The sequence below is a fragment of the Etheostoma cragini genome, chromosome 8 (genome assembly GCF_013103735.1).
Source record: "Etheostoma cragini isolate CJK2018 chromosome 8, CSU_Ecrag_1.0, whole genome shotgun sequence".
Classification (NCBI taxonomy): Eukaryota; Metazoa; Chordata; class Actinopteri; order Perciformes; family Percidae; genus Etheostoma; species Etheostoma cragini.
This window is the reverse complement of record NC_048414.1, coordinates 21,227,959-21,243,822: the sequence shown is the minus strand read 5'-3', so window position 1 is coordinate 21,243,822 and position 15,864 is coordinate 21,227,959. Positions and strand designations below refer to the sequence as shown.

Sequence of the window (15,864 nt, the reverse complement as noted above, 5' to 3'; positions counted from 1 at the left end):
TTTAAGTTACTTCCGCAGTGGTTGCACTTTTCCGAACCGGATGCTCTGTCCATCAATATATATACGGTCTATGGTGAAATGTCAGAAAAGCTCTGCAGAGTAGTCTGCTCTACTGATCTCAGCTCTCTCTCCCCTCCAAGGCTGGACAACTGGAACAAGAAAGCCATTCTCACACTGACTGACTGTTGGGCACACTGACTTTGATGAATTTACTGTTTATCAGACGCCAAAATGAGACAAGAAGCTAATGTTAGTGAACGCTGCAGTGACTCTGACGCCCTCCTGCAGGAGACGCTGAATGTATTCCTTTGACACGCTGTGTTAACGTTACAGTTTTAAACACTTTCCAGGTTAGAGGGGTTGCATACCGCCCAAAACCAACAATAAAAACATAGTAATCTTCCCTCAGCGTTTAGTTTTGTTGCCAAACCGTGTGTAGAATGAGCAGTGACGTTAAATCATCTGTTTGTACCTATGGTACCGTCTACTTGCTGGATTGTGCTGAGATAACGTTAGCAGATAAGCCTGTTAGTATTGATTATATTCATGTAAAATTACATATAAAGCAAACTTACTAAAAAATCTGTTTTCAGGTAACATCACTGTTGACGTTCAAACAGGCCTGTGTGTGTGGTTTGAGAATTATCATTATACTGCAAGGCCATATTTACTTTATTATTTGTTATTTCTATATTATTTTATTGCCATTACCTGTTTTCCCTGTTTTAATTCATACAGAAGTTTAGTTTGCTAAATATTTTTATTTAGTTGGATATTGGATGTGAAAAGATGGACCATAAGATTGCACTTTTAGATGTGTGTGAATTCCCCACACCAGAAGTAATATATATATGTAGTTCTATAGTTATATTTTATAGGCATTGATTGTCTGTTAAAAAAATGTTATTTTTTAAGATTGCTATGACAATTTTTTCAATACTTTTAACAACTTTCCTAAACTCTTAACACAGTTAGCACAACATCTGTCTGTGTAGGCTACACAACTAACACAACTAACACATTTATTGTTGTGAAACATTAGATTTTTACTGACATATTTACAAATGCTTTCACACTGTATCTCAGAACAGATCACATCATGTTCTAAACCAATCTTATAAGCTAAAGTCAAAGTGAACAGCTGTTCATGTTGTAAATTGAAACACAAATATATCCCCTGCATTGTATACACGCATTTTGCCTTGAAAAACAGCTGATTGAAGTTATGCAAATCGATCAATCACAGCTGATTCCCATCTAGGAAACACACACAGCTATTCTCAGCAGATTCTTTCAACCACATGATCATATGGTAATACACACAGTAAAAGAGGACCTATTGAACAATATAGATGAAGACAGAAAGTAAGAAAAATGCCTTCATGAGGGATAGGAAGAGAAGTACCAGGACAATTCTGTCTCTGTCTTTTTGTATTGAATTTCTGCAGAAAAAGAAACAAAATGCATGCATTTACTAAACCCACAAAACATAAATGTAGAGAGGCTTCAAGAGAAACATTTTCATCTGTCCAGTCAGAGCCCTAGTCCCTGTCCGGGTCAATGCTAGATCGCTGGCGAATAAGATCTTTATTTTGAAGGAAATCTTTTTGTATTTTGAAACACACAAAGCTGTATTTTCTGATCACGCACCAGTTTTATTTGAGGTTTTATCTTCCCAGCACTAATACTGTTATGCAATGTGTTCCGCCTCGTCTCTGCCGGGTGACTAAACCTGCCACTGTGGCCCAATTCTCCGAAACGTTCAATGATGTAATGGAGACTATATGGGTCCTCTGCTTGTCTAGGTACAGATGAGTTGTTGTCTTCTTTTTCTTCTACTTAACAATGTTCTCAACATGATTGCACCACTCAGACCCAGCCGTTCCAAACCCAAGTCTTAACCCTGGATAAATGACTTAACTCATGCTCCTAGGCAAAAGTACAGGAGCGCCAGTGGAAAAAACATAAACTGCAGGTATATTACAAAATCCTAAAGGATAGCTGGCGTAATTACCAGAGAACTGTTAAAGCTTTAAAGGCTAAATATCTCTTTGATGTTGAAAAAAACTGCCATAAACCTCACATTTGTTTAGCACAGTTAACTCTGTCCTACATACCCCTAACCCACAAACCAGGAAGAGTCTTTTGTGGCCTGTGAAAAATGTATCCACTTCTTTGTGGAAAAAATGTACCACCATTAGAGCTAGCATCTCACTTCCAGCCTATTACCTTTCCATATCAAATGGCTGTGCAGCAGTTTTCAGTTAGTTTGAGCCTATATCCCTCTCGGCCCTTACTGATATTGTTACACATTTAAAACCCTCAATTTGTACTATTGATATTGTACCACCTAGTCTTTTTAAAGAAGTGTGGCACACAATTGGACCAAACATCCAACCAATTATTATAAGTAGTCTTACTTCAGGTTGAGTGCCACTTTGTTTTAAAGAGGCCTTCATCAAAAAGCCAAATCTGGACACTTTAGTTCTTGCAAATTATCATCCAATCTCTAAACTTCCTTTTCTGTCCAAGATTTTAGAGAAGGCAGTTCTTGTGCAGCTTCAATCTTTTTTTAGATCTGCATGATATTCTTGAGATGTATCAGTCTAGCTTTAAAGCATTTTATAGCATAGAGTCGGCAATTATAAAAGTTTTTAATGATCTTTTAATCTCAACAAATTCTGGAGATTCTGCCATACTTATGCTTTTAGACCTCACAGCAGCATTGGACACTGTTGACCACAGTGTTGTTGTTTCTCGTCTTGAGAACAGTGTGGGGGTTAAAGGCACTTCTATCAGTTAGAGTGTTTGAAGTTAGTTTTGGTGGATCTACTTCACTCACAGCTCCACTGACGTGTGGTGTTCCTCAGGGTTCTATTTTGGGGCTGATTCTCTTCTCCATGTATTTGCTTCCCCTTGGTTCCATCTTAAAGAAGCATCATATCAGCTTCCTTTTCTATACAGACGACTTACAGATCAAATTTACTCTAAAAAGTAAGAGTGATGATTCCCTAAAAAGAATGCTTAATTGTTTTTATGACATCAAAGCCTGCATGACTTTAACTTTTTTACATTTTAATGTAAGTAAAACTGAAGTCATGATATTTAGACCCAGTAGTGGTCTTAGCGCCTCACTACTGTACCTGGGTACCCTAACAACCTATGTTAAGTCCATGGTAACTGACCTTGGTGTTAAAATGGATAGTGAGTTTACACTACAGTAGACACATAGATCAATTCCGTTGTAAAATCTGGTTTCTTTCAACTCAGGCTGCTTACCAAACTGAAGCCATTTTTATCTTTCACTGAATTTAAGAGAGTTATACAGGCTTTTATTACAATTCGCCTGGATTACTGTAATGCTTTATATGTAGGTATTAACCAGCACTTTGGTCAACTCGGTTGTTTTTAATGTGCTTACAAGTAAAGTTAGATTGGTTTGGAAAACACAATCTATGATCAATACAATAATTATTGTCTAGTGTCTAAAGGCAGACCTGACACATAAAATAATGCAGATTCTGTAATTTTATCTGATGTTAGTGTTTTGTATCATAGTATTTTCAATTCCATTCTATTTTTTTATAGTATCAATTCCTAACAAGAGTTATCTCAAGAAAATTCACAGATAAAGTAGGTCTAAACCACACTCCATAATTTACAAGGACAAGGACATTTACAAAGACAGTTCCAATGATGTATGTCGTTTATTTGCTTCCATAGCAACCCGTTCCACCCAGAGGTGAACTGAACTATGAAAGATATTTTTTATTTTTTGGTCTTGTATATGTTTTAGTACTTGGTTGCGCCTTTGTCTTGTCTCGTTATGGTTTCTGTCTTTAGGTCTCTTGTGTCTGTATGTGGTTTCCTGTTTTATTTTGATAGTCTGGATTTCTGTGCTGTCTTGTCTTTAGTTTTACTACCTGTGTTTTTCCACTCCTGTGATTACCTGATGTCTTCCACCTGTTTCCCAGCCCTTGTGTCACCTGCCTCTTGTTATCTCGTTACCCTCTGTATTTAGTCCTGGTGTTCTCCTTGTCCGTTGTGAGATCAGTTTAGTGTTTTTGATTGTCAGGTAGCCTTCGTGTTAATGGCTCCCGTGTTTCTTGTGTCTCTGGAGTACTCACCTGCTACTTACTTGTTAGTTAGTCTCTTTGTTTGAATTGGACTCACTCACCAGCTGCTTTCTTGTGTGAAAGATTGTTTATGTTTATCTTAGAGATTCTCACCAGTCCAGGGGCATGTTGCACAAAAATAGAATAAAGACTAAAATACAAAGATTAAGAAGCTTTGTGGTGTTGCCGGTGTGATGAATGTAAACTACACTACATATGTAGCACGTTATTGGTCCAGGGATGTGAGACTAATTGAGAAGATTATGAAACCAATGTAAGCTACAATAAAAAAAACATTAGGCCTACATATTAAGGAGTAACACAAACTGTCCTTGATTAGAGAAGGACAAGCAACAAAAAAATGACATCATGAATGTATTGGTCTCTGACTAGTCTGCCATTATTACCATCTGGGAATATCGCTACATTAATATCGTCACACTTAATCCTCGGAGCGCGTGCTGTATAAACCTGAAGCTGAGACCACCAGGCAGCAGCCACTGGGCAATGGCCGCACGCCAGGCAGCCTCGAAACCTTACCGTCCCACCGGGACAAGTCCCACTCTGCATCTGGGTGCCACTGCCACCATTTCTAACCATCTAAACAACTGTAGTAGGGTTTAAATCAAACTCGCGATGCATGCAGAAGACAACGGAATAACTGTTAAACACGTTTATTTCGGATCAGACGGCAGCTGATTTGACACATGAGACTCCAGGATTAATCTCAGCCTGGCTGTTAGCCTGCTCTGGACCAGGCTAGCCGCAAAGGAAAAATCTCCATGGTTACTTGGCTGGGCTTAATTCAATCTGGTTTCGTGCAACCGAGTCAAAGCTAAATTCATCCAGGATAACTTGAATATCCCGGCTTAATTTACTTTTTAAGTTTGTATGAAATTATTGTTATTCATCCTGCTGCAATCTCCTCGGTTTCCTGCATTTGGGTTCTAAACTCACAAAAGCTGACAGTTTCCACCAATTTCCCTCACTACCTTCAACAGCCGACGATGAGATCTCAGACCATCTTAATGTGGGTCAGGCTAGTACAAAACCATGCCGCCCCCCATGTATCATGAGAAAATGCTGCCTGGCCCAGACGCCTGCCCACTAAGCCCGCTACTGCCCCAACCACTTAAGATGCAACTCCACTTTTTAGCCTACTACTGACATACAGTGAAGGCTACGTCTACATCAGAGGAAGACATTGTACTTCTATATTTACCTGACAGAGAACGTTGCTGATTCATAATTTTATCATTAAAAAGTCACAATTAAAATGGGGAGTGATCAGACAATTGCCTAAGGGACACATGGCAGTGCGCTACCAATCTGTCCCATTATGAGAGCCAATCAGCAAAAAGCAGCATTAATCAACCACCAGAACCAGACCGATTACAGAGAGGGACTCATTAATCTGCCGGGCTTCGGACTCTGTGTGTGTGCGCGCAGAGAGAGAGAGCCAGAGAAGTGATAAAAAGGTGGAATGCAATGCAAATAAAGAGTTTTTGTTCAACTACATTTCAGTGTTGACTTTAAAACCCTTTCCTAAGCCTAACCCTAAAATCCGAGATTAAGTTACGTTCTGCATGTTTAGAAGTGGAACATCTATAGCTCACAGCCATTTAATACCACATAGTCTCCAACCGTTCTCACTGCCGACTCGTAAAATACAGATGCTTGGGCAGTGGCTGTCAGCGTCAAATATGACACAAAAAGCACCCTTCAGCATGCGGGTAGAACATACTGGGGGGAGCAGCAGCTACACTGCGCCTGAAGATGACCTAGCATTAAGAGTGACAGTAGGGAGTAGTAGGAAGTATAAAGTTGGGGGTGGTGGAGGGGTCAACGACACAGGACTTTCACCCAGGAGACCCAACTGTCCCATTCTTGTCCTGCGTGTCATGAAAACATAAGCCCACCCACAACCTTTTCCTTATCCTAACTGCATCAAATGTTACACCATTAGTTCCGACAAAGCGTGTTTAGATATCAGGCCAAAGGAGACTTTAAAGGTCCCATGGCATGAAAATGTCACTTTATGAGGTTTTTTAACATTAATATGCGTTCCCCCAGCATGCCTATGGTCCCCCAGTGGCTAGAAATGGTGATAGGTGTAAACCTAGCCCTGGGTATCCTGCTTCGTCTTCATGAAAATTATGGGCCGATCTGGAATCTTGAGCCTTATGAGGTCATGGCCTCCACCTTGCCCCCCCCCCCCTCCTCATCAAAAGCTACAGACTCAGAAATGGCACATACTAAGGAAAGCTCATTGTGGGATTGGCTCTAGTGGCTGTATTTCGGAGAAAAAATAGACATCATATAATGTTGTTAGGGGACCACTAAGGTCTATAAAAAGGCCTCCAAAGAGCACCATGTCATGGGACCTTTTAAGCGTCAATAACAACGATAAAGGCACCTGACCGAGCGGCAGTAATTTACACGATGGGAGTGAGAATGTTTTCATTGTGTTTGCCTTTTGTGATAAGAAAAAGTGAATTGAGAGCCAGCGTTATGGTACTGCATTTAAAAAAAAAAAAAAACATTTTTCAACACAATCATGTTCCTGTCAGCTTTATGCTCGGGCTGTAATGTTGGAAGCAGCAAAATGTGAACTGCAGTCAAAGCCCCTGAACCTTCCATTATTTTTTCCTGGACTTTGAGCTGGTTGATGACACGACTGACATACGGTTTGTTGGTTGTTGGTAAGGGCATATGGCCTGTGAGGCTGGGAGGGAAAGTGGGAGGTAGAAGACATGGGGGGAAATGGGGAAGAAATGGAGAGAGGAATGAAGGTAGAAATACTGAGGAAATACTTTCCTTTTGCTCTTTCACCTCCTCTCTATTACTGCTTTCCGTCTCGCTTCATCCCTGTCACCCCGTCTCTCCCCCTCCCTCTCTGGCCTTTCCATTGTATTGATCAGTAACACCGACAGCAAAACAGAGAGGAGAAAAACGCTTTGTGATATTTTGGCAGATGGGAGTGAGGGGGGCAGAAAGAAGGATACAGAGAGTGGACAGAAGAAAAGGAGGCAGGTTGGGAAATGAGACAGAAAGAAAGGCGGAAAAGAGAGGTGGGGGTGATCTGTTTGAATTTTCCATTAAAAAAAATCAACTGCAGTAGCCCGGAAGAGAGAGAGAGAGGGATAGAGATGGATGAAAAGAAAGAGAAACAATGAAGGAAGGAGACGATGGGTTACTGTAATATCTCTCTCTATCACTGTGTGACACACATGCACATACACACTCAATCGATGGAATCCTGGAATTGATAGTATAATTCTGTCGAAACCCTAACACCTGCGGTAACAGACAACTGTGTGTGTGTGTGTGTGTGTGTGTGTTTATTTGTTTGTGTGCGTGAGAGAGAATGAGAGTGACAGAGGTTTTGTTTCTGTACGGCAGGCAACGATTCTTTTACCTGCTATACACTGACCACAAAATTGCTAAGTATCAGGACTGAACAGTTTAAAAAAATATCAAATTAATACGCTATATTATCCTAGGCTGTTTTGACAAGAATAGAATCCGCAGAAATGAAGGCTTGTTAAGTTCCACCCAATCAAAAAAGTCAAAATTTCTATAAACTTTGATATTTTCTTTTCAGAGGAGAAGATTTACTTTCATAATCCACGGCAAAATTCCTTTCCATTTTTTACTTTTTTTTAACACACACACACGCTCATGGGCCGGAAATACGCACAATCTCAGCCATAAACTTACAAGCAGTTTTGGTGGTTCGGCGCCTTGCACAAGGGGCCCAGCTCAATCTTCGACGGCCTGAGAGCCAGCAAACAGCCCTGAGAGCCAGCAGACAATTGGTTTCTTCCATAGACCACCGTTGTTTGGGTTTCCCATCCATGTTCGCAGCTAACATTAACAGCTGTCTATGGTTAACAGCTGACCAGTGTTTTAAAAATGGCGGCCAGAAGTTTTTGTTTTCAAATGTCATGATAACCCCGACCCCAGCACCTGACGTAACCGGTTCTTATCTCTAGACCAGCGCTAAGTTGGTGCTGAGTTGGAACCCAGAGCCAGGTTTATTTGTGTGGAAAAGCAAAGAACCGGTTTGATATTTGAAATTGACTCCGAACCAGCACCAGAACTGCCTTGGTGGAAAAGACATATGTGTGTATGCTTCGGGGTGCAGGTGGGCACAGTTTGTTAGTTGCTGTTGGTGGACCCTGGGCTGTCTACAGAGACTGTGTTTTTGTGTTCTGGGGACAGGCCGCGTGCGGATAATAAGGAGATGTTTGCTGTATCTGACAACAAATGTAGCCTAAAACAACCGTGACATCACTTAGAGCATGTTTACCTTAGTGTGGCAGCATGAGAGTGTTACAGATCAGAGGAGGTTGTGGTCTAGGTGGAATCTGACCCAAAACCACTGACAACCCCACCCTGGGAAGTTTAGCCAGAGAATGATTTTACTTGCAATGTTATTGATGCATTTAACGACACACAGGTGCGTATGCAATTTAGCCAGAGACAACGTTCAATTTTAAAGTAACAACAAATTATATTTTGATAATTTGACAACAATTTAAAACACATTCATACCTCAGGACAGGGAGAGGGAGGAAAAGTATGATTGCTGCTGAGATGAGGGGGGTCACAAGGGCAGTGAGGGAGCCTAGGGAGAGTTACCTGTAAACACACACACACACACACACACACACACACACACGCGTAGTGAGCAACCCGGAAGGATATTACACTTTGTATTTGTTAATTTCTGCGATGTCATTATATAACTATTTACAAACAGAAAACATTAGAGAAAAGAAGAAACCCACTGGGACAAACATTACTTCATTGCAGATTAAATCAATTCTTCTAAAACTTCCTAATCTTAAAATGAATGTTGATATAAAATGGATTAAATCATTAAGCCCTGTTAAATAGTATTACAGACCAAACAATGGCTGGAATACGATTGTTATATACTGTATAGTTTAGTATATTTTTTGCTTTTACTTTTTAATGTTTTAATTAACTCCATTGAAGCGCTATACAGATAAAACTTGGTATTTAAATATAAAAATAATAAAATATTTAAATTCATTATTATGCCTAGGTATTACTTCACATTGTTATTCACCTTGTGTTTTATGGCTTCCTCTCTTGCTGGAATTCTAAAGAGGGAAACAAAAGCGTACATTAATTATTATACTTCACTACAGTATGTTTCAGTGAACCAAAGTGGTCCCAAATGACAGCATCTTGACAACTCTGTGGAGAAATGTGAACCTCCTATTGGTCAGCTAGCCCTGTCCTGATGATGATAAAAAGTATCATATTCAGATTTAGAAAGTGTGTTGAAGGTCAACATGTTTCATGTCTGTTAAATATACTAATAAAGCAGAACATCATACGGGAAAAAAAAACACATTTATGTCACTGATCTTCATGTCTCCTTGCGGAGGCAGTTTGTGCTATCCACGCCAAGAAATTGCCTTAAATTATACCGCGTCTAACTAAATACTGAATTGAATTTTATCCCCACAAAACAACTCTTTCATCCTCAAGGTCACTAAGAGAAGCGTGTTTTCATTACATTCTCCTCCGTCAAGGGAGAGTGTTTCTGTTTGAAAGGGTGATGAAAATATGCAGTTGACTAGAGAACGTGCATTGTTGATGACACAACAGATGTTCCACCTTTCATAAACCTTGACCTATAGGCAATGCAGGATGAGGACATCAGAAATAAAAGGGAGCTGTTGACGCTATAAACTAGAGGACGTTAGAGAGAGAGAGAGAGAGAGAGATATGTTGAGACATAGATGGGAAGTTTAAGTAAGTTTTTTCATCTGTCTGTTTTTTAATTAAAACGTCTTTTTATGCTAATCAGGTGCTCTGTATGAGAAAAAGGAGGAGAACCTGGCCGGCTCTTTTAATTCAGAAGTTAGAAAAGATTAAATAAACATCAGGGGGTGTTTTTGTAAACTCTCTCCCAACAACTGTGAACTGTTTGAGACATTCGCCAGCATATAACGCATGGAACATACAAGCAGAGACAGAAGTAAAAACCCTTGCAATCTCTGCTTAGAGGAGATTTTACCCAAAAATAATGAGTAGAAAGTCGGTGCCAATCATACTCTGGACTTCTGGACATTTTGTTGTGTATGGATTAGGTCAGTGTTGGGAAATGGTAAGGGTACAGATTCAATTATTGGAAAATTATCAAAGATGTTTTATCAATATATGGGCAGAGTCTGAGACATTGTGGAGACGAGGTGGAGGTCTCGTCATGTCAAATAATAGGACACGGCAGTCCCAAATCAGATGAATAACCAAAAGCGCACCGGTAGCGCTTATTAATCAGCTCACATTAATGTCACAACAGTGTTGCAGCATTAGAAACTGTGTTCTCTTCTGCAGATTTGAAAACATGGGGCGTGTGCTTCACAGGACCCGGTAGTGTTTGCAGAAACCAAAATAAATCTACTTTTCAGTGAAATGGAGCTTTTTCGCACAAGAACGAAGACAAAGTTTTTTTGTTGCTCAGGGTATTTTTTCCCCAGGTCACCTGATCAACGACCCCATGGGTATTCAGGCTTCTCCTGCCAATGGAAACACTCAGCCTTGTTGAAAGTGTGAAGTACAGAGTCTGTTGTTTTTAGAATATCGGACATTTTGAACCCTCTTTTGCCATGGAGGTGTTACATTTAGGCTGCAACAGTTCCAACAGGTCTGATCCCTTTGTTTTAGAACAACACATGTTGGCTGCATGGTCTCATTTGTTTCAGACGGCGTTCAGGCTCTACAGATGCTTGTAGGCAGCAATTCTTTTGTCTTGGAAAGCCACATGACTGAGATCTCTGTTTAAGCTCAGGTTTAAGTCTCTATCTCTTAGTCCCAACACCAGTATGCTTCCATGTGTGTCATCAGCCCCTTCCTTCCTTTCAGCCCCTTCCTTCAAACCTTTAAGACTGGAATTGAGTGAAACGGCATCTGCCAATGTTTGCAAGTTTCCAAAACACAGAAACGAATATATTGCCCACATCCTGCAGTAATTGACCAGGTGTGCTGCTGTGTTAATTTTAGCCCCTGATTTTGATTTAGTTAAAATTATGTTTTAGTTTTGGTCAAAAATGTATTTGATTTTTATTGATTTTAGTAGTTATTTTGTCAACAAAAACGTTTTTCTTTAAAGACATAACTGTCGAATTTTTGTGAGCGTTTTGAGGTCTTACCATCTTTGTCGTGTACAGTTACCATGGTAGCAGGTGTCATTCTTGTCTGTCACAAGGCTAATGGAAAAGGTAGTTAACGTGAACATTAAGTGTCCATGTCACTCTGCTCTGCAGTAACACAACACACTGACACTCCTCAATAAATCAGTAAAAACTGCTCTTGTTTCTGCTCCCTTGGCATTATCGCAGCTATCTGTCCACTTCACTGCACAGCCGTGGATCATTCAGAAGTAGGATTCACTCGCCTATTCACTAAAATACGGACCACTGTTTTTGTTTAGCTTGAGAGTAGAAGCTGAATTGTGGGATCACATAATTCTATTTATTCTCCTAGGACCTATACTCAATCACTAAACCTTGTTTTGGTGTGAGTTGCCGAGTGTTGGAGTTATCGGCAAGAGAGATCCACCTATGAGACCTATGAGGACTTTCATTTAGGAACTACTTTCTTTCTACTGACTTACAACCGCCAACAGTATCACCACGCAGAAGGATGTATAGGCTGGGGCGGAGGCTCTGGCTGTATATCTGTGCATACAGTATGTGTGAGTGTAAAGGCCTCACACAGTTTGACCTCTCCTCATTAATCTCCTCTAGAGAAGAAATGAGCTCCATCCATCAATTGAAATCCCAGGGGGAGACCCCACTACAAAATTGATTAAAAGACCCTCATCTTCTTCCTCTACCCCGTCTTTAAAAAATCTGCCAAACATCCTTGTTTTCCCACTCTTCTACATACCAGGCAACAAGATTTTTTTTCTTTGTCATCTACCCATACTCTACCCTACTTTTCTCCAACTAAAACACAATCTTTTGCCAATTTCTTAGACCAAAGGACACAGAGACCTGCCCCAGACCGTCACTGAACACACTTCCAGTTCCAACCTCGTACCAGACCTGACAAAAACAGATTATTTCACTTTCAGGGAGGTGAGGTGAGGTGCATCTCATAGATTTCTACATCACAATGATTTTAATTAGCGAACAGATTTATTATGCTCTGCGTGTAATATCCTGCACCTCAGAGGTGTGTGTATTTCAGCCTGATCTCAAAGTATTCCGTGAAATGAATAAACTGTTAACACCACATTACGTGAAGGTGTGAGAATCCTGTGTGGTCACAACAGAAAATGTTCTATACCATTTAAAATTCCCATCAGCCTCAACTGTACTTTTTTTTTAGAGCTAATTAGCAAATGTGTCCCGTGAGTGTCTGTTCTGTTTGAAAAACAAAAACAGAAAACCTGTCTTGGAGGTTTTCTGTTTTTGTAGTTACCTTCCTGTGTTTTCCCGCCCTTGTGATTGCCTGATGTTTTTCACCTGTTTCCCTGCCCTTGTGTCACCTGCCTCTTGTTTCCTCGTTACCCAATAGATTTAGTCTTTGTGGTCCCCTTGTCCTATGTCAGATCATTGTAGTGTTTCTGTGTGTCAGGTCTCTGCTGGTTTCCAGGACTCTTTTTGTTTTGTGCATTTTTTGGGGTTTATTAAACCATCACAACTACCCTACGTTCCCACCTCTCTATTTTGTGTTCGCCATTCTCCAACCACTCATAACACGGCTGTCATTACCACCTACGTGAAGTATGATCTTACTGTATTTGTGTTTCTTTTTAGCCAGCAGCTTTAGATGGGATTCTACATCATCCGCTCTGGCCCCAGGAATGCACACAACCACAGCCGCTGGAGTCGCCAGCCTCACACATCGCAGTATAGAGCTCCCAACAACTAGAATTGGCTTCTCAACAGGTGTTTTACTGAGTGGGGAGAAACTGTTAGAGAGGCGACATTGCTCCGGTTTAGAGAGACTGCAGTTGTGTGCACTCCCAGGTTTAGATCTAACTCTACGCTTCCCTCGGACAGTCACCCACTCGCCCGGCTGCTCGGGGCCTGCCGGGGGAATGCTAGCAAAAGCTACAGTATGTTGGTCTGGACCATCTACGGGACGCTGGCTAGCTACAGAAGCATACAAATTTGATTCCATGATGCCTCTAACTCACTAAACCTCGCCTTCAGAGCAGAGCATCTATCATTATTACTAAAGGGACCAGAGGAATAGCTAAACATTTGACACACACAGCAAGAGAAAGTAGGAGAGAGAGAGAGGAGTTAGCCATTGAAAAATCATAGCTAATGGCTAAGAGTAGCTAACAGCGTTTTAAAAATGGTAAGATCAGCGAGGCAGTTGCTGTGAAAGAAGAGAAGTGCTTGTGTATAACTAATGTAATTTAAATGCAATCTAGACAAATAGATGCTAATTTTTATAATAATAATGTAGTTTATTATTACACACATTACACACAGTTCTGAAGTAGACACACACTCTCAGTACCTAAACATGCACTAATGGAGAGTTGGAGAGATGTCAGAGTGGGGGGGCTGCCCATGGAAAGGCTCCCTGAGCAGTTGGGCGTTTGGTGCCGTGCTCAAGAGCACCTTGGCAGTGCCCAGGAGTTGAACCCAACCCAACTCCCTACGGACTGAGCTACTGCCGCCCCTAATTTAAACAGTAAACTAGAGTTGAGTAAGTTTCTGCAGGAGCAGCAAACATACAACAAGCATTTAGGTTTTTTACGAGCATTAAGTATTCATAGACTGGTAACATGATGTATCTTTACACTATACGATTGTTTAGCAATGTATTATCCCAGAATAGCTGTATCATGGTATTCTCAGTATTGTGAGCCATGTATCATGTATTATAAGGTATCCTGTGATTCTCACCAATAATTATGATAGATGTAACCAAACTGCACAGCTGATTTCTAACAAGATGTGTTTGTCATGATCCGTTACAGTGATAATGGCCGTTACCAACAGATAATCAAATGAGCTCAAAGCCTAATACAAGCCATTAAATGAGATCAATGTTAATGACAGGTAAGGGGGCCCAACTATGACTATATTTTCAAAACGTGATGTCTTAGATGTTAAAACCAGGATTACATTATTTTCCCGTAAAACTAGTTGTACTTTAAAGGGTTAGCATGGTTAGCCACATTTTAAAAATGGTGATTGTGGACAAACATTAGAAATTAGATTAGAAAAGTGAAAATGAGAAAGCACTAGCTGGAGTCACATGTCAGCTGGACAGAGATGGCAACTTGAGGCTAATCTCCTAGCCCAAATTTGCCAAATAGTTGTTTTATCTGGTCATACTCCGGTATTCCACAACTATATGCTTGATATAGTTACTTAAGGTGGGAATAGCAAGCAAAGGCAGAGCACAACAGCGACAGCAGTACTGACGCTATTGCAGAGGCTGTACTGGAGAAACAGAAAAGCTACCTTGAGCCACACTTTTTTCACATTCAACAGGTGGAGATTGTCAATGATAAGAAGCTAACTGCTATCCATGCTCAACTAGCATCTCTGAATGCAAGCCTGGGCTCTCTCAAATTGGACGTGAACAACCTAAAAACTACCGTGGAAAGTAACTCAAATAGTCTGGACAGCCACAGCCACTCTTTTTGGGAGATGGAGGTGAAGCTAGCAGACACGGAGGACAGAAACCGGAGATGCAACATCCGCATTGTTAGGCTGAAAGAGGGGCTTAGAAGGCTCTAATGCTATCCAGCAGCTCTGTCACTCTCTGCCTAAATTGCTCCTGAATCTAGCAGATGGTCAGATTGAGATTATGAGAGCCCACTGAATTTACAGTGATAGCCCAAAGAATAATACTACTACCAGTCTCATGCTGATTTTCAACGTGCTTCTTTACACAACCAGGCACACGATCACACGAGCTGGGGGGGAAATTTCCACTCGTCATTGAGGGACAGAACATTTTTACAAGTCTTATCTGGGTGCTCCTCGTCCTCCTTATGTCCAGTTTCTAGATCTTCACACCAAGGTTGCCCCTTGAGTCCTGCAGTATTTGTCCTCTCCCTAGAGCCTCTGGCTCAAGCCATTCGCCAAGTGATTATGGTGTCACCGATATGCATTTCCTACACACAACATCACCTCTCACTATTTGCAGATGATGTTATGGTTTGTTTCAGAAAATCACTCTCAGTCTCTTACCCACCTTCTATCCTTATGCGAGGAGTATGGAACCTTATCAGGTTTTAAAATGAACTGGCCAAAATCCGCACTGCTTCATTCAATTAATTATGCCTGCAACTCAACCATTTCTGCTAACATCCCCATATTAAACAGTTTAAATATTTAGGAATGGAGGTTTTGCCTTGCTTGAATCAGATTATTAAGCATATTTTTTCCGCTTCCCTGAACAATGTTTTCAACGATATGGAAAGATGGATGGGTCTCCCCATGTCTCCCCCTCAGAAATGTCTGTCTGCTGGCATACGTTAGGAAGTGCTATGACACAGCCCTGGTCACTCCATGACGTTCTTTTTTTCGCCAATGTCTCTAATAAACAGTGCCAGCTAGGATTCAGACCCATTATCTCTCATCATATCAAAATCTGAAGACATTGTCGTGTAGCATGTGACTGGGACACACTTTCCCCATTGTTCATTAATACAGCACTCCTGATTGGTGGGAGGGCTATGACAGTTCCACAGTGGGAACAGAGGGGGGGGGGGGGGGGGGGGGGG

General features: G+C 40.9%; 1 long non-coding RNA gene across 1 annotated transcript in view; it reads left to right on the top strand.

Annotated features, from left to right (window-relative positions):
* The window catches only part of LOC117948523, a 112,526-nt gene that overhangs the window by 54,660 nt on the left and 42,002 nt on the right, over window positions 1-15,864 (top strand). Inside the window, exon 2 of the long non-coding RNA XR_004657472.1 lies at window positions 3,844-3,850. This is a non-coding gene — a long non-coding RNA (uncharacterized LOC117948523). The remainder of the gene's footprint in view (window positions 1-3,843; window positions 3,851-15,864) is intronic.